The sequence below is a fragment of the Pteropus medius genome, unplaced genomic scaffold (genome assembly GCF_902729225.1).
Source record: "Pteropus medius unplaced genomic scaffold, Ma_sr-lr_union100, whole genome shotgun sequence".
Lineage (NCBI taxonomy): Eukaryota > Metazoa > Chordata > Mammalia > Chiroptera > Pteropodidae > Pteropus > Pteropus medius.
The window spans coordinates 14,620,904-14,639,895 of NW_024346667.1; the positions used below are offsets into that span (position 1 = coordinate 14,620,904).

An 18,992-nucleotide genomic window follows, 5' to 3' on the forward strand; every position below is an offset into this window, starting at 1 on the left:
CTGTGTGGATACAGCTATTTCCTGGTAACCTTGCCCTTTAAATAGGTGCATGCTAAACAACACACCAGAAACACCCACACATCACCCCTCAAAATGAAGACTACACCTGGTCTTCCCCAGTGAAATCTCTTCAAAGACGTCTGGGGAAACACAAAGTATAAAAGTGATGGCTTACTTTCTTAAGTCACTCCAAGAAGATATAACCCTTGTAAACATTGATGCACCCAACATAGGAGGACCTCAATAAAGCAACTATTGACTGACATACAGGGAGAGAGCGACCATAATATACTCACAGTGGGGGACTTTAACACTCTATTGACATCAATGGACCGACTGATCTTCCAGACAGAAAAGCAACTAGAAAACAGCAGTATTCAATGACAAACTAGACCAGATAGACTTAATGGATATTTTTAGAGCATTTCACCCTAAAGCAGCAGAATATACATTCTTATCAGACACACATGGAACATTTTTCAGAAAAGACTACACGTTAAGTCACAAAAAAGTTCTCAAGAAATTTAAGGAGACTGAAATCACATCAAGAGTCTTCTCCAACTACAATGGTATGAAACTAGAAATCAATACAAGAAAAAAATCAAGCACACACAAACAAATGGATGCCAAATAAGATGCTACTAAACAATAAATAGGTTAACAACAAAATTAAGGAAGAAATCAAAAGAAACCTTGCGACAAATGAAAACACAATGACCCCAAATCTACAGGACACACTGAAAGGAGTCCAAAGAGGGAAAGTCATAGCAATACGGGCTTATGTCAGGAAACAAGAAATGTCTCAAAAGCAATCTAACCTTATACTTAAAGGAATCAAAAAAGAAGAACAAACAAAGAAGAACGGAAATACAATGAATCATTAATGAATACTTAGGACAATTATAGGCCAACAAATTCAACAGTCTGTAAGAAATGGATTCATTTCTAGAAGCATGTAACCTTCTAAGACTAAAACAAGAAGACACAGAAAATCTAAACAGACCAATTACTACCAATGAAATTGAAGCAGTCATCAAAAAAATCCCTACAAATAAAAGTCCAGAATCAAACGGTTTCATGGGTGAATTCTACCAAACATTTAAAGAATTAATACCTATCTTTCTTAAACTATTTCAAAAAATTGAAGAAAGAGGAACTCTTCCAAACTCATTTTACAAAACGAGCATTGTTCTGATACTGACACCAAACAAACATCTTAGAAAAAAAGAAACCTATAGGACGATATTCTTGATGAACATGCAAGCAACATTTCTCAACAAAATATTGACACACTGGATTCAACAATACATTATAGGATTATACTGTATGACCAAGTGAGATCTATGGCAGGAATACGAGGATGATTCAACATCCATAAACCAATCAATGTGATACATCAAAGAATGAAGGATAAAAATCATATCTCAGAAAAAGCTCAACACCTTTGACAAAAACCATCCTTTCATGATAGAAACTCTGAACAAAGTGAGTATAGAGGACATACCTTAACGTAATAAAGGCTACATACGACAAACCCACCTTCAATTGTGAAAAGCTGACTTTCCTCTAAGATCATGAACAAGACAAGTACCTCCAATATCGCCACTTCTATTTAACATAGTACTGGGAGTCCTAGGCACAGCAGAAAACAAGTACTCGAAGGCATCTAAATCAGAAAAGAAGTACAGCTACTATTTGCAGATGACGTGACACTACATATAGGATAGCCTAAAGACTCCACTGAACTAACGATCAGAACTGATCGATGAATTCACTAATTTGCAGGATTCAAAATCAATAGACAGAGATCTGTTGCATTTCTCTACACCAATAAGAAACTATCAGAAGGAGGAATTAAAACAATCCCATTTACAGTTGCATCAAAAAGTGTAAAATACTTAGGAATAAATTTAAGCCAGTAAAAGACCTGAACCCTGAAAGCTGTAAGACACTGAAGACATTGAAGAGGATATAAATAAATGGAAAGATATACCATGCTCGTTGATTGGAAGGATTAATATTGTTCAATCGTCCCGACCACCCAAAGCAATATACAGATTCAGTGCAGTTCCTACAAAATAACAATAGCCTTCTTCTCAGAACTAGAACAACTAATCCTAAAATTTATATGGAACCACAAAAGGCCCTGAATAGCCAAGGAAACCTCAAGAAAGAAAGAAAGAAAAGGAAAGAAAGAAAGAAAGAAAGAAAGAAAGAAAAGAAAGAAGGAAGGAAGGAAGGAAGGAAGGAAGGAAGGAAAGGAAGAAAGAAAGAAAGAAAAGAAAGAAAAAAGAGGTATCACACTCCCGAATTTCAAACCACATGACAAAACTACAATCATCGAAATAGTACAGTAATGGCATAAAAACAGATATCTATATTTTTCTGGGCTATTTTATTACATTGAGATACCTCAATGTAATAAAATAGCCCGAATAGCCCAGAATATCTCAATGTAATAAAATAGCCCAGAAATAAACCCACACCTATACGATCCATCAATCTGACAAAGGAGGCAAGAATATACAATGTATACTGTAAAGAGACGGTAAAGACAGCCTCTTCGATAAGAGAGGCTGGGAAAACGGAACAGACACATGGAAAAAAACATTAAACCAATTTCTTACAGTATATACAAAAATAAATTCAAAGTGGATTAATGACTTAAATTTAAGAACCGAAACCACAAAAATCCTAGAATAAAACACAGGCTGTAAACTCTTTAGCATTAGTCTTAGCAACATCTTTCTGGATATGTCTCTATGGGCAAAGGCAACAAAGGAAACAAAAGAAACAAATGGGACTCCATCAAACTAAAAAGCTCCACACAGCAAAGAAACCATCAACAAAACTAAAGATAACCTGTAAGCTGAAATAGTCTACTTCTTTGCAGTTCAATGCAAGAAACAATTATCGACAATCTATGTTCAATGAACTGAATACAGGATGCAAAAATGAGTGATAGTCTTTCCGTCCCTGTGGTGCTTTGGGTTCGTGGGGATGACCAACAGAATCAACACAAGGTGGTATGGGAAATGACCGAGTGTATGAAATCAGTGTATGCCACACTTTATGGCACCGCTGAGGGTTATGTACCTTAATCTGGGTATCACAGTGGGATAGGCAGGGGTGGGCCAGGGCCAGGAGAGGGAAGAAGTACATTTCAGGCAGAGAAAATAGAACAGACAAAACTACATAGAGAGGAACAGCATGATGTGTTCCCAGTGGGGTTTGGAGAGTGTGGTGTATGGGGTATATGATGTTGTGCGTAAACATAAGCATTTGGTTAAAGCTGGGAGATAGAATGTAAGGTAAGTTTTACAGTCGGAGAGGCTAGAGAAGATGGCAGGGGTCAAAATGCGAGGGTCTTGAGACCATATTATAGAGCACGAATTTGCTTTGGAGCTTTCCATTCTTATTCTTGGCTAGGTCATGGAAACTGATGAATGCTGTATGGAGTCTTTTTTCTGAACAAATGCACACCCACTCGAAATTTTACATAAAGATTCAAGGGGAATTATAGATATTTCCAGAAGGCCAAACCAAAAAGTTTGATGACTCAAGTCAATAATCTTATTAAATGACTGGGTACCACCAAAGAATTTTAACAGGGCATTAATGCATTAAGATTTCATTCAGATTTTTGATAGAGCACTCCGATGGCAGTGTAGAGAGTAGGTCTGAGTGTGACAACATCGAGGTGGAAACCCAGTTGAGTGTGATAGCTGTTCAGGTGAGATGTGATGAAGCATTTGTGCTAATGCTGTGGAAACAGTGACATGTGGGATAGATATTTAACAGGTAAATTTGGCAGGACTTAGTGACTGAAGGACGTGGTGAGCAGGGGTGGGATGGGCAAACATCCAGTTATCAAATAAAAGAGGAAGTGCAAATTCAGAAGAAACATAAAAAATCAAGCTAACATTACAGTTTTGGATCATGAAGTAAGATCTGATTACAAAGAAGTGAGACATCGTTTCTTGACGCTTAAACAGATTCTAAAAGCAACCCAAGAAAATGAGTTCTAAAAGTATTTCTCGTAGTTACTTACTCTTTGGAATATCTCCTGAGGCTAAACATGTGCTATCCTTTTTTTGAAAGATGACTTATTTGGATGGATATTTCTGCATTTTTGTTTCTTTAAGGAGTCTCTACGATATAGTCAATCCTTGCCTTATAAGGGAGGATATATTTATAGTGAGATTCAAGCACTTATTTAGAAATCACTCTTAAAGTGGATAATGCTTAAAATGATTGAGATGAACAGAAGGCAATTAGAATAAATTCTTACTAATTTGTACTAATTAAGGAGATCAGTCAAAATTCATTAAAAATCAGAAGTCTAGAAGGTTATTTTCGGTCATATTCTTATCCTAAAAATAACCTGAAGAAAAAAGTATTTATTTTTTCCGCTATCTCATAATTGCTTCCTATTTTTGCTCTGCAAATTAGCATGGAGGATATGTGCAATCAAAACGATATTTAACTTCCTAGGACCACTATTGATAAAAAAGCGGTATTGCTATGGCAGAAACAAATCACTGAATATCTCTATATCTTTTCATTTAGAAAATACTGAACTTAATCAGCCATTTTTAACTGGCCATTGAGACATAACTGTATCACTTGCTTTGAAGTACACTTTTGACCATCACTTCCCGAGTTTTATATGCATAACATCACAGACACACACACACGTTGAGAGACAGCAGAAGCAGAGACAATAGGTCCTACTGTTCCCTCTGCTGGGATAGAGATTATGAACATGAAGTCTGGACTGTACATATGTAAAGCCTATGACATGTTCCTCATTGATAAAAAGAATGAAGGAAGGTGAATCAGCATAACCAAGTCTAGAGACCCTCTGTGTTGAGTACATTTCCTGCTTGGGAAGAAAGAGACACAGGGTAACAAGCTCCAGGGGGGCGCATTACCTATTCCTGTCAGGGTAAGGCCAACACTCACAGTGGAGTTTCTTGAACCAGGTAAGTATGAGTTCAATTGATTGACAGGTCATTTGGAATGTTCAGGAGCCTGGGGGAAGTCAGATGAAGGTCATCATCTCCAGAAGAAGGGACAACGGCCTGGAGTCAGAGGGCTGAGTAGAGAAGGTGTTTTAGAAGGCCTAGCTGTGGCTATGGTCTGGTACCAGAAGGAATGAGGGTGTGCGGCAAGAAACTTCATGAAGAGAGGCAAAGGTGTCCTATTCCCCAACATTTTTTGATCTTTGTAGTTGTAGCCTCCTAAATCTGTGAGGCAGCAAAGGAAACACTCTGGGCCTGAATAGAAAATGTTAGGAAATTATTTGTAGAAATATTGAAATTTAATGCCAATATAGAAATACCCCCAATTGTCCTTGTGGGTTTTGCAATTTGGTTCTAATGGACCCAGAGAATACTGTATTTCTTCACATGGAATTTATTCCCTGATCCTTTCTGAGAAAGTGTTTTCTTGTTTTAATTTTGGCCACACTTCCCTATCAACCTTGAGATGAATTTATCATGTACTTATAATCAGGTTAAAGATTTATCATCAGTAAACTAGATATTTTTGTCACAGGCTGGTCGGAGTGGTTCAATCATCTCTACAATCAGAGCGGGACCTCACTCATTCTATAGCTTAAACTGTCTTGTGACCTGTTCTGTTTCATACAAAATTTTTGGGGAACAAAATTTCCATTTTGTATCAAACAATTGCCTATAAAACTATCCTCATAAAAGGGACCAAAGAGCGAAGGCACACAGGCCCGCCCAGGGCCAAATGAAGGGATACTACCTGAAATAGTCTGATGCTGTAAAATACAGAAGAAATGGGTTCTTTACCCTGATAATAATACAAATACTAGAAAGTTTTAAATCTTCCTATAATAAAAATGTAAAATTTTACAAGTTATGAGACAACGTAGATATTGATTCAAGTAGTAGGGACTCTCTTTGACTGCTCAGGTTTTTATGCTTCAGTTTACCTCTGGTTCCCAGGGGAGAGGGATCACTGGGACTTCTGTCTTTTTGGACAAATAATTATGATGACAGATAATTATGATTACACCTGCATAGTTCAGAACAAATATCAAAGTGTGTGGACTGAGGGAATGGGGAAGGGAATTAGAAAATAAAAGAAGGTATAAATAATCCACTTTGCTTTATGAGTGGTCCATTTGTCTATCTTTGTCTATCTGGATGAGTCTATTTAGAGCCTATGAAGGGATGACTACCACTGTGAATATATTGATTATGCATGGGTTGACGGCTCCAGACCCAGAGCAGAGAGTAGAATCAGTTTCATGGAACCATATAGAACGAGAATGGAGGAAGAAGTTGCTCCTACAGAGAAATCACAGTGTGGTTGCCTGAATGGTAAATGGATGTTAGCTGGCATATAAACACACACACACATGACAGGGCCTTTGCTCACATGTAATTGAAACTTAATTGGACATAAGTTTGAACTCTGTTGAGACCGAATGGTAAGAATGAAATACAGAGTAATGGTTAAGACCCTGCATGCACATGGGAGCCAGACTGCACGGGTTCAAGTCCTTTCTATGTAACTTACCTTGGGCAAGTTACTTCTTGTCTCTGACTCAGCTTCCTTATCTGTAAAATGAGGCTGATAGTAATACATAGCACCTTTGTAGTGAGTGTGAGCTTGTGTAAAGCATCCAGAATGTGCTTCTTGGATGATAAGCTCTCAGCAAACTCTGGCTATTGTTATAATGCTAATGGTTTGTGGAGATATGAAGAAAGCTAAAATTTTCAGAGCTCAGAAAACTAGCTCACGTGAAATAAATTTTTTTTCTACTTAACTGTAAAAGCAGAATTTGAAAAATTCTGTAACTTTAAAAAAAATAAATTTATTTATTTAAATTAGTTTCAACTATACAGTACATTGGTTAGACATCTATACTGTTCATAAAACGATCCCCCCTATTGCTCCCTCCCTCCCCCGGCCCTCCACTTAGCCATCATATTAATGCTAACTGCATTCCCTCTGCCGTGCTCCCCATCTCTTTCTTTTTGAGGGAAGTATTTTTCATAGTTGACTTTTATTCATTTTAAGGTAGTAAACATCACCAGATTTCTCAAACTAGGCATAGCTGGTCTTTACTTAACTCTCACCAACAACCTGGTTGGGACTAACAGTGCTTCCTTTCTTGCAGATGGCCTGGGGTCCTTCCTCACGCCCAGAGTGACACTTCAATGATGGGCTTAAGCCAGTGGGATTTTGTCCTGAACTCTTGCAATTTGTTTCAGTTCCTTTTATTTTTCACTGAAATGCTCACATTCTTCTTTACGTTTTGGCATAAATTCATGAATTGATTCAAGATGATTCAAAGTGTTATACATGCTTTCCATAGTGGATGCATATTTAATTACAGTATAGTTCTGCAGATTAGTGTAGTTGTACTTAGCATGTTTTCTGTGATGAGATAAATACTCAGCCTCATACCCTTCCAAGAATCGCAACGCATTTTAGGAGATGAGATTCTATTCCATTCTGTGCTGCTCCATTCCCTTCCATTTCATTCATTCAGGAAACACTAAATTCACAGCACACCATAAGGTCTGGTGGAAATTAAAAGATAATCAAAGCAGAGACTCTTCTCAAGAGGAGTTTATAATGTAGTTTCAGATTTGGAATTTGGTTAGCAAACAGTAGAGATTTTGAAAAGTGCATAATGTTAGCTCATCAGTGGTCTTTACAATTGTAATAAAACAGTCAACACGATTTCACTCCTGGAAGCTGCTGGCACCTCAGCAGATCTCCCTTTTCTGCTGGAACACGCATTCCCCAGTCATTGCAAATGTTCCAAAACAGCCCGCAGCTACTTCTCCTCTGCAAAACTGTCTTTGGCTGAAGGGAGATGCCTTATCCAGAGAAGCCTAAGAGAAACACCCCCTTCCCTGGGTTACTCCCAGGAGTGGCCACTGATAGGCCAACATGGGGATGAAAAAGCCCAGCCCCCTTATCTCATGGAGGGTCAGCTGTGTGGGGGTGATTTATGCTCCAGACTTATCAGGATCAGGCCGCACCCTTCTTGGCTCTTTCCCTGCTCCCTTGTAAGTCTTTCCTGAAGCAACGTCTATAAGATATAAAATGTACCCAAATCCTTGTCTCAAGCTCTGCTCCCACAAAACTCCATCTCAATCAGTTTTCTTACTATTTATTGTTTAGTTTAGGGATTCATTATATTAAATTTAATAAAGATTTTGTATTTTAAACTTACTTGTGGCTAGAAATTATTTGCACTAGGGGAAAATTCTTCTCTCCCCTTGACTGAAACCAATTTTATTATCCACATCTTCTGATTTTTAAGACAGCTCCATGCCTTCCCACATAGAATACAATTAGATACACCAAAGAAATCAATGAGCTCCATTTGGAATCAGGTCCGATACTTAATGTCCACAGTCGGTGGAATGCCAAGGTATTCCTACAAATGAACGGGTTGTCATATAGCATGTCAAGTGGATAGGTTACGATGTTTATGAGATAATAGGCAGAATAAATTTTAGAAGGAAGAGTTGTATTTCTCAAATTTACTTGTTCAGTGCCCTCAGGTTGCAGGATTAAAAAAAAGTACTCGGCATTTTAGACATGTGTAATGCTCCACAGATGGTCAAGCCTCCTTCTAGATATGCTCTCATCTGATGCACTGAAGGGTGAGGAGGCACGCAATGCTGCCCTCAGGTAGAACTGCACCCTCGAGTGCCCAGCACGAGGTGCTTTAGCTAGATGTCTCAGAGACAGGACCTGACGCAGGCTGCCTGAGTCCCAGCTTGGCGCTCCTTTTATACTCCATCAGTGAAACAGTGAGATAAAATCACATTTCTATTTTACCTCATAATTCTTAGAATGTGAAGAGCTACCAAGACCCACGAATACATGGTTCTGAAGTAATATGCATCTTAAACCAGGATTTCTCTCTTATAAAACGGCAGACAAATTAACATTTGACTGCCTCGAATCTCTCTTCCGAGGAGATTTTTATATGATATATTCATAGTCTTTTTTATCTCCCTAAGTGTTATAATCTTTTCCTCTCTCTCACTCACAAAGATGCTGAGGAGATGAAGTGTTGAAAGCATCTTCCAAGTGCTTTGACCTGCTTCAGGCAGCTTCTCTATTTTAGCTGGGCAGTATTAGCTCTCAAAGCCTGTGATTACTGTGTAGTGTTGCTATGGAATTTCCCAGATTTGAATCATTTATCTATTTATACATCCCCTCAGGGATTGTAAATTGCAGTTACCAGGTCACCACTGGCTTCCAAATATTAAGTTTTGGCTATAAATAGAACAGAAAACTGCCTGTAGCCTATTCTATTCACTGTTATGTTCTGATAGTACAAAAATGAGCCCGGAGGTCCTTTCCGGCCTTTGTAATATGACATTTGTCAGATGACTCTGTGGGATATTGAATAATACAGTGTGTGTGTAGAAGAAAGGGCTCTACCCCTAATTCTGGACATGCACCGATTCCTAAGTAGTGGTTATCCTTAACTGTGTGTTTCAGAAGTCATTACTCTGTTATCACTCCAATCGTATGGTTCAGATAGCCATATTCTGAGGGTATGGTTACCTCCCTGTGTGGTCATCATGTTCTCTGGAGCTGAAAAAGAGAAAGCTATTTATCTTGCAGGATGTCATGGGTCACAGGTACCTCTGTCTGTGCTACAAAGATAGGGAAATTTGGCCATCTGACAAGGCCTGATAGAGTCTGGAGACTTAAAGCTTTGCTGACAGGTCTTAAATAGCAGATGAGGTGCTCAGAAGACATGGCACTCTATTCTCTTCTGTCCCAATCACACTTTACAGGTGACATGGGCTGAGAATTATACAGACATATCAACGGAACCACAGCAGGAATGTCTAACACAATGGCTGTTTAGGAAGCTCATCTCCCTTTCCTCATTCTGCTCTCTGCTGCCATGTTCCTGATGGCCTGATGCATCAGACAGGCTCTTCTCCTTGGTCTGGAGATGCTCAGCCTTCTGTGATGTTCTATCTTCTGAGGTATACCACCTCTGTCCTCTAAAATTCATGAACTCCAGGCATTCAGCAAACAATCACGCACACCTACAAAGCCTTGTCAGGAACCGCGCTCTTGACTGTGGTCACTTCCATCTATAACACGGGAGGCAGACATGGATATCTGTAGGTAGGGCGATGTTATGCCCCATTTGTTCTAGACAGTCCTGGTTTACGTCTATTGCCCATGGTGGTCATTAATAACACCTATTTTTATTCTTAAGAGTGTCTTTATTGGAACACTGAAGTAATATATGTCATTACAATAGTATATTGAGAAGATTCTGGAAATTCTGTTTCTTTCAGAGAGCTATCTCAGAGCCTGAAAGACAGGATTAGATGCCCCTTCCACCTATTCTCGTGAAGCCTGGAAACACACACCCGCTACAGCATTTGCTATTCCGCCACAGCCTGCAAGCTCCTGAGGGCAAGATCTGCATTCTCAGACATCAATTTATTCTCAGTTGGCTTATGGCTGACTCAAAGAAGCCACTCAATTTTTGATCAAAACGATTATTAAATATGTAGCACAGGCCTGTAATCCAGATGGAGGTGTGGGTTAGGGAAAGTGGTCCAGAGCAAGAAAGGCCTGATCAGAGCCTTGGAGGGTGAGCAGGAGTTGGCCAGGAACAGAAGGACACAGGGCAAGGCATTTCAGACAGATTGGTGGCTTATTAACGGCAGGAGGTATAATAAATCACAGTACTTTCGTTGACATAGCAGAATCCTAGAGTGTGAAGGGTTTGGCCAAAGATGTGCTGGGAGAGAGTAAATGCAGACTGGGTGAGGGGGCGGTCTGTAAATAATACTGAGACGCTTGGACTTTGACAAGTAAGAACACCAGTAACTATCATTGATCAAACAGTTATATGCCAGGCACTAGGTTCAGTTCTTTGAATGCTTTATCTCAATTTGTCCTCACAATTCCCCTAGGAGTTATGTAGAGCTGTTATCCCCATTTATCATATGAGAAGACCCAGGCTGGAGAGAGTTTACTGATCTGATTGATGTCACAAGGTTGATTGTGGATTTGAACCAAGAGAGTTTGACACCAAAGCCTAGCATATTCTTTTTCCTTCTTGTCTTATTTTTATCTCCTTCAAACATATAAATGCACACACACCAACCTAGAGTCTATGAGGAACCATTGAGGGGCTTCAAGTAGAAAAACAACATGATCAGACTTCGATTTTAGGCGGGAGTTTGAACCTGGAAGTTTGGAGTTGCAGACCAGGAGTAGGGACATCCTGCTAGGATGCTCGAACTGCTAGGAGGCTGTTCCAGGATTCTAGGTCGGAAGGCTGTGAACCTGATCCAAGGCAGAAGCAGTGGAAGTACTGAAGAGAGAATAGATCCAAGAGATTCTGAGGACATAGAATTAACAGCATTTGAAAGGGAAGCTGAAAAGTGCGGTTTCACTTTCAAGCATTGTGTCTTTGGAAATCAGCTAGTCCAATTCCCTAAAATCGAGAATCAGGTTTGTAAACAGGTTAGACAATGAGTTCAGTTTGGGGCATGTTTGGGTTGAGTTGTCTGTGCAATATCCAAATAGATTTATTAAATAGGCAATAGAATATGCAGGACCGAGACTCAAGAAAAAGCCCTGGGTTAGTGGTATAGATGTAGGACTCATCACCATGAAATCAGATGAGATGACTCAAGACTGAGAGAGAGAGAGAACAGGGTCTAGGATGAGAGAATACGTTCTAGAGGCTCCTGTGAAGAGGTCTAAGAAGAAGAGAAGAGAGAGGCAAGATGAAAATCAGGATAAAACCATGTCATAAACACCAAGGGAGGAGAGAAATCAAAGAGAAGGAGATGACGCATGAAGATAAAAGGTGGAAAGCAACCAACATAATCTAGTTTCTACAAACGGCAAAAAAAAAAAAAAAAAATCTGGTACTTATAAAAGTGGGTAATGTATGTCTTACAAAACAATGAAATAGGTTTTCATGAGTACATTTGAAAACATTACAAAGCTAAGTTGATACTTAAAGGCATAAGAATTATAGTTGCTACTCAGCTCATCAATCAAGTTTAATAGTACCTGACTGTTAACATGTACCTTAATTTAAACCTAGTAGTCCCATTGATACAAAGTTTTTGCCTTTGGGAGGCAGAAAGACCTTGGCCAAAACTTCTGCAAATGTCATCCAAACTGGATGCCACTTTTGACTCTACTAAGTGAGATTCTGAATATTATCAAGAATATAGACGTGCAGTGCTGTGCATTGGGGCTTTCTGAGCAAATAGCGTTTATCTTGATGTCATAACCCCAGTTCATCTGGATGAAATAGTACAGTGTTGGCATTTTCATGGAATGGGTCACTAGATCCAGATGAAGAAAAATTGAAGTTATTGTGCCCTAGTGTACCAGCCCTTTCTCCATGACAGCAGTTCTGTCCTTGTCCTTGACATAGATATTTGAAACACTCGAGTCTAATGAATTTTCTGCTCTGTCTGGACATGTTGCCTTGGCAGAACATGGCAAACTTGAAAAAATATTGTAAAGGTTATCAAAAGTTAATAGTTTCTCAACCTTCTTTTTTTCTAGGCAGATAACAAAATCCATATCCTTTCAGGAATGGAGATCCAATAATATCACTTTAATTATAACAGTGATACTATACAGGTATTGTCCCATTGAAAACTTGCCTTTACATAACAGTTTTATTTATTTTTATTGATATCAATCTCCTTCTAAAGTTACTTACAATATTTTTAAATAAGGGGCAAAAATACAAATATAGTTAAAATAGAAATCGAACATCAAAGGAAAAAAGGAAGTAAATATTCCATAACTCAATCTAATGTATGTGATATGCCTTAGCATCACACAAAACTTTGATATTTCTAATAGATTAAAATAAACTTTCCTCTGAGTATGTGAAAGTATTATGGATTGATATTTTCTCATTAGCTCTGTAAAGTAAATAGATGACTTTGTGATGTATTTCATAGCTGAAACTGAAGTAGAGATACCATGGCTTTTCCAAGGGAAAAATAGACCCATGCAAAAGTTACTTATGCCACCTTCTAAATATGAACAAAGTATTCTTATTTAATTTTACAAATTATTCTAGTGGTCCTCAAGCAGTTCTATTCCTTCCTTCTTCCTTAGGGTTTCTCCAATCCTGTAAGTCATTCTTCAGCTTACTGAGTGAGTTTCATTCTACTTATTTATGGTTCTAGCTGCTATGGTATGAATGTCCCTGCCCCCTCCTCCTCCAAATTCATATGTTGAAATCCTAATCCTAACCTCTAAAAGAAGATGGCATTACGAAGTGGGGCCTTAGGGAGGGTAAAGTCACGAGGGTGGAACCGTCATGAGTGGGATCAGTACCTCATGAAAGCGGCTCCAGAGAGACCCCTGTCCTTCCACTGTGTGAGGACAGAGAGATGTTCTGGCTCTCACTAGAAGGTGATCATGTTGGCGCCTTTCCGGCCTCCACAGAACTGTGAGGAATAAATTTTTACAGTTTATAAGCTACCCAGTCTGTGGTGTTTTGTTATAGTAGTCCAAACTGACTAAGACACTGGCTAAGAGAGGGCAGAGAGCGTTGACAGAATAACGTGGCTGAATCACTATGTGCTTTTAGGAAGTGGGTAAAGAACAGGCAAAGTGGTAGAGTCAGCGAAGGAAGCCCGTGGGAGTATTTCTAAGCAGGCAGCTTGTTGGTGAGATTGAATGAAAGTTCAAAATCCATGGCAGACGTGCCACCGGGCTAACTCTTTCATGTAATCTTTGCCTTGCCTCTCTTCCTGCACAATTTGAACATGACGCTGATCTCATCATGGTTATCGTGGTTGGCTTATTCAAGTACTTGTGAACTATAACTGGAACCATTCAGGAAATGAAAGTCTCTGTTGAATAGATGCCTTGAAATGAGCTTGAGTGACAGAAAACACACACATGAAAACAAAAGCCAAGTCCATGCAGTACCCTTATTGGGTGAAGCTTGTCAGAGTTCCAGAAACAAGTGAGTTTAGGCATATGCTACATATGAGACACAAAGTATATTTCTCACCAGCTTCTCCTTAAATTCCTCTAACTCAGTGCATTTCAGCAGATTCTAGAATACTTTCTCTACTGAATGAAGTTTTTAAATATTAGTCTATATGTCCTATCACTCATTTTGAAGAACATAGTCTCCATTTCTCACGACAAAAGAAATAACATCCAAATTTCTCTTCTGCAAGCTAAACACAATGCCTTGAGCTACAGATAGTTTTTCCTGATGTTATCAATATTGTTGATAGGAAGAATGACATTTATATATGAAGAGGCCATATAGGATTCTGTATTCAATTAAGCACTGTACTTATTAAGCAAAAAAAAAAAATCAAAATTATCAGAGAAAGATTATTTCCAAGTTGGTAAGTAACTATTGCTAAATAACAGTGTAAAAATCACATATAGAATACACGAATGGCTGAGTAGAATACCAGTGATCCAAGCCCCATTAATATGATTTAGTTTTAACTGCTATATTTTAATAACAATTTTAGGCAACATTGATATATCTCCTTTCCTCATAAGAATAATTTGGGAATATCTTCCCTTACTTTATTTATAAACTCTAGAATAAAATAGAGTTTATCTCCTATATAATATTTATTAGTTTTCCTAGTTTCCATAGCACCTCTCTATTGAACATCTGGTTGTTTAGCAAATACATTATGATATGTCTCCACATGACATTTTCTTTTGACACAAAGAACAGATGTTCTGAATCACAGAGGCTGACTTTTTTTTTTTAGGTAAAAGGTTGGGGAAATTTATACTGAGTAAATGTGCTTTTTCATTGTAAAATAAAGACCGACAAGGTCCAATTGTAGTCACTCACTAATGGATTTCATCATGATGTATTTGCAAGCAATTAGATGTTAGTTTTTTGTCATTATTCTTCTACTAGGTTTAAAAAAAAAAACAAAACAAAACAAAAAGCTGTCCAATTTCACAGCTCTTGAACAAAATAAAAATACTAATGCTACATTACTGAGTATAATATGCCACAGTTCATGAGCGTCTGAGAAAAAGGTCATCTCTGGCCTCAAAATGGTTACAACTTTACAAGTGAACAAGATATGTACAAACAGAAATTTGTACAGAACCTAATAGAACGTGCATGCTATAAAGGGCAGAATGAGCTCTGTGATGGTTAAACCCGGTCTATTTCAAAGTAAGCCTTTCGAGATAATAACACATTTTCTTTGTCTTTATTATTACGATTTTATCCATTCATAATATTTAATGACAATAAAAATAACTGATAACATTTATTAAATTATTCAAGCCTCAGGTACTGTTCTCACTGCCTTACACAGTTTATTTTATTTAATCCTCATAATAAACCCAGGAGGAACACGAAGCCCAGAGCGCTTTCATAGTAAGGAGCGGGCCTGGGGACCACATGAAGGCCCAGTCTGTTTCCAGAGCTTCTGTTCTTAACAGCTCTGCTACTTAAAGATGGCAAAACCTAAAGTCATCACTGAAAAGACCACCTATGCATATGCCCAATTCGTCGACTGTATATATTGTATGTGTGCGGTTTTCTGTATATCAATTATACTTCAATAAAGCAGTTACAAAAACTTTAAAAATAAAAAGTAAGAGAAAGAAGGATCACCTTGTCAGACTTGTTCAGATATTTCGTTTTCATGTGACATTCCTCTGAGGCTCCACAGCTGTTTTAGGGCTAAAGTTTCTTAGATTTCCCTTGATCTTATACTTGTCTGATGATGCGGTCAGATAACTTGGATAATTCAAGTCCTTGTGTAATTCTTTTTTTATCTCAAATATTCAGATTAGTTATCAACATAACCCCAGCCTCCTTGTATTGTGTTAAACAGCCATGGGGATGTCGTTTCTATTACACACATCACCCATGTCTCCTGATTTCTCTCCTTGCTTATTCCTTCAACTTTTTTTAATAGTAACAAATATAATTAAAAGTTACAAGTATTTCTTTTTCTTGCCACGTTGCAATTTGAAATAGCAGCAGGCGAAAAGTAGTTACATAGATTGGTCTCTCCTTTCTCTAAGTTTTACAATCAGATCAGCCCAGCAGCTCACTATAGTTCACACTTGGCTCAGGTGAGTATGTGAAACGAATTGGCTTATTATAAGTGGACTTGATTTGAATAGCAAACTAAAAATAATAATAGATAAGGTGTCAGTACTGCTCCTTTCTAGAATCCTGTGTCATCAAGGAGTGTGTTGACTAGTTTTATGATAAAACACCTTTATTGAAGTACACGGAGAAATACTGTTCAGAATTCAGCACTGCTGTTCATTATTGTTGGAGGATGTTAACTAAAAAAATTTGACACCATTTTCACTTGGATAGATCACTGTCTATTTCTACTCTGACTTGCCCTTTGCCATACTTGCCCAGATCAAACACTATTGGAATGGCTGTTGGGATCTAGAGAAAGTATAGAAAAATGCCTTTATTAGCTTACTTTTTTATGTTGAAGGACTTGAAAGCAAATTACAGGTATCTTCCAATTTTATGCCCAAATATCTAAGTGTGCATTTTGAAAAGAAAAAAAAATTTCCTACAAAGTAAAAATAGCATTCTTATTCCTAACAAAATTAATAATAATTCTTTAATAGAATCTAGTAGCCTGTCCATATTCAAATATCTACACTTGTCCTCAAAATATCTTGTATAGCTGATTCACTTGAACCAGGATTTAATCTAGTACCATGCTTTGCATCTGGTGGTTACGTTTCTTAGTTTTTTTTCTTTTTAATAGAATACTTTCTTTCTCATTACACTGACCTGCTGAAGAGAGTGGATCTTTTGTCCTATAGAATTTGCTACATACTGTTTGCCTGATTGCAGCCTATTGATACTGTTTAGCATGTTTCTCTATTCCCTGGAAATTAGATTTTAAAAATTGATTATATTACATTTAAACATTTTCAGTTATAATACCCTCTATGTATGCTTCACTGCATCATATGAGGAGACACATGCTACCTGATTGTCCTCCAAGCTCGGTTTGACCGCTGTATTAGAGAAGTGACAGCATGAGCCTTTAATTGAAGAGTTATGCTTCCCCTTTGTGAGCAGAAAGGCATCTGTGTAGTGTTCCTCTAGCATCATATAAATAACCAGTTTTCCATCAGTCATTCACTGATAGTTGAACACCAAATGAAAATTCTTGCTTGACTCAATAATTTCACTGGGGTTACAAAACGACTTTCTAAAGAGGGCCCAGTCTACATCTTTATTCTGTCTTAATTAGTCGATTACAGTTACCTCCTAACTGGTCTTCTCATGTTCTTCTCGACTCCTACAACTTATTGTCCACATGGCAACCAGAGGACATCCTGGAACGTCAATCAGATCATGTCACTTTTCTGCTCAAATCCTCCAGTGGTCTCTCATGTCACTCACAGAAAGCCCCCAGCCCTCATCCCAGCCTACAAGTTTCTTTATGTCCCAGATGCCAGCACACTCTCTGATTCCATCTGCTACCACCTCCCTTTTCTCCTCGCTTACTCTGCCCCAGCCATCCTGGTCTCTATGCTGTTTCTAGAACACTCAAACCTGTTCCAGCTAAAGGTTCCTTTTGAAATTGCTCTATCCTCTGTTATTTGCATGGCTTGATTCATCTATTCAGGTTTCTTCTCAAATGATATCATATGAGAGAGGACTTTCTGACCACCCTATTGACAATAACTCCCTGTCGCCTCTGTCTACACTCTTTATCCCCTCACCTTGCTTTGTATCTCCTAACAGCGCTTACATCTTTGGCATGTTGTATTTACCTCTCTGGATGGCTCCCTCCTGGAGTACAAGCTCCGTGAGGCAGACACAGCGCCCATTATATTTATTCCTGTGTCCCCAGCTCTGAACATAATGCCAAGTTGGCACACAGTAAATCGTTCCTGAATGAACAAATGACTGAATACTCAGTGAAAGTAGCCCTTTAAAATTGAGAGAGAATAGTTGTTTCTTTTTTAGAGGAGTCACCTGGCTAAAAGAATTCACCTTTATTTTTTTTTTCCATCATGCTTTTTGCTGAGCCACTGAAAGATGCAGTTGGGGAAATTATATAATTCCCATAAAATATAACTCAAAAGATACTTCTCAAGGACAGGGACTCTTGTCTCAGCTTAGAACTCTTCAGGAGAGAAACAGAAATTAAATGAACTCCATTCTTATTATATTTTCAAAGAATCGCCTGCAGAGTAATCAGGGACAATAGGTCACTGGCAATTAGTCTCCAGTTACACTCACCCCACCCCTAACAAGGACAAGCGAAACACACTGAAGAACCATTTTCTTCCTCAAAGTCAAGATTTGCCTTATTAGGGATTATTTTTATACTTCTTAACAGACTCATGAGCAGAACTTAAATTCAGAGAATTGCTTTTATCCCATTCGCTAAAGAATCATTGGATTTTAAAAGTCCTTTCTAAAAGCCTCGAGAACTATAGCCCTAAACTCATGAACCCTTTCAAAAATTCAGGTTACTCTTAGGCATCTCAATTAAATAACCTCCAAAGAAATTGTCTCAAAAAAGAGAAAAAATGAGCTTTTTTTTTGGATAGTCTGAAAATGCCCATTATCTCTTTAAGCTGTGTTCACCCGTCCCTTTCCTTCAGATAAATTCTTTCAAATTCAGTGCCGTGTGTGTGTGTGTGTGTGTGTGTGTGTGTGTGTGTGCATGCTTATGTATGTAATAGCAATAATAATGTGTCTTATGTATGTATGTATGTATCATATATCTAATCTATCTAAATATCTAATCTATCTATCTATCTATCTATCTATCTATCTATCTATCTATCTAACAGGCCTTTGCTCCAGTATCCCTCCCTCCAACATGTCCCACAGTGATCCCGATTTAAACAGACGGGGGCCTTACACTTTGGTAAGTGAATGAGACATGTGGCTAATGATGTGGCTTGTGCACAGCCAAAAGCTGGGGATGAGACCAACTATT

At 38.2% G+C, this 18,992-nt stretch overlaps 1 protein-coding gene across 2 annotated transcripts in view; it reads right to left on the reverse strand.

Annotated features, from left to right (window-relative positions):
• The window catches only part of GALNTL6 (polypeptide N-acetylgalactosaminyltransferase like 6), an 886,098-nt gene that overhangs the window by 97,708 nt on the left and 769,398 nt on the right, over nt 1–18,992 (reverse strand). The window lies entirely within an intron of this gene.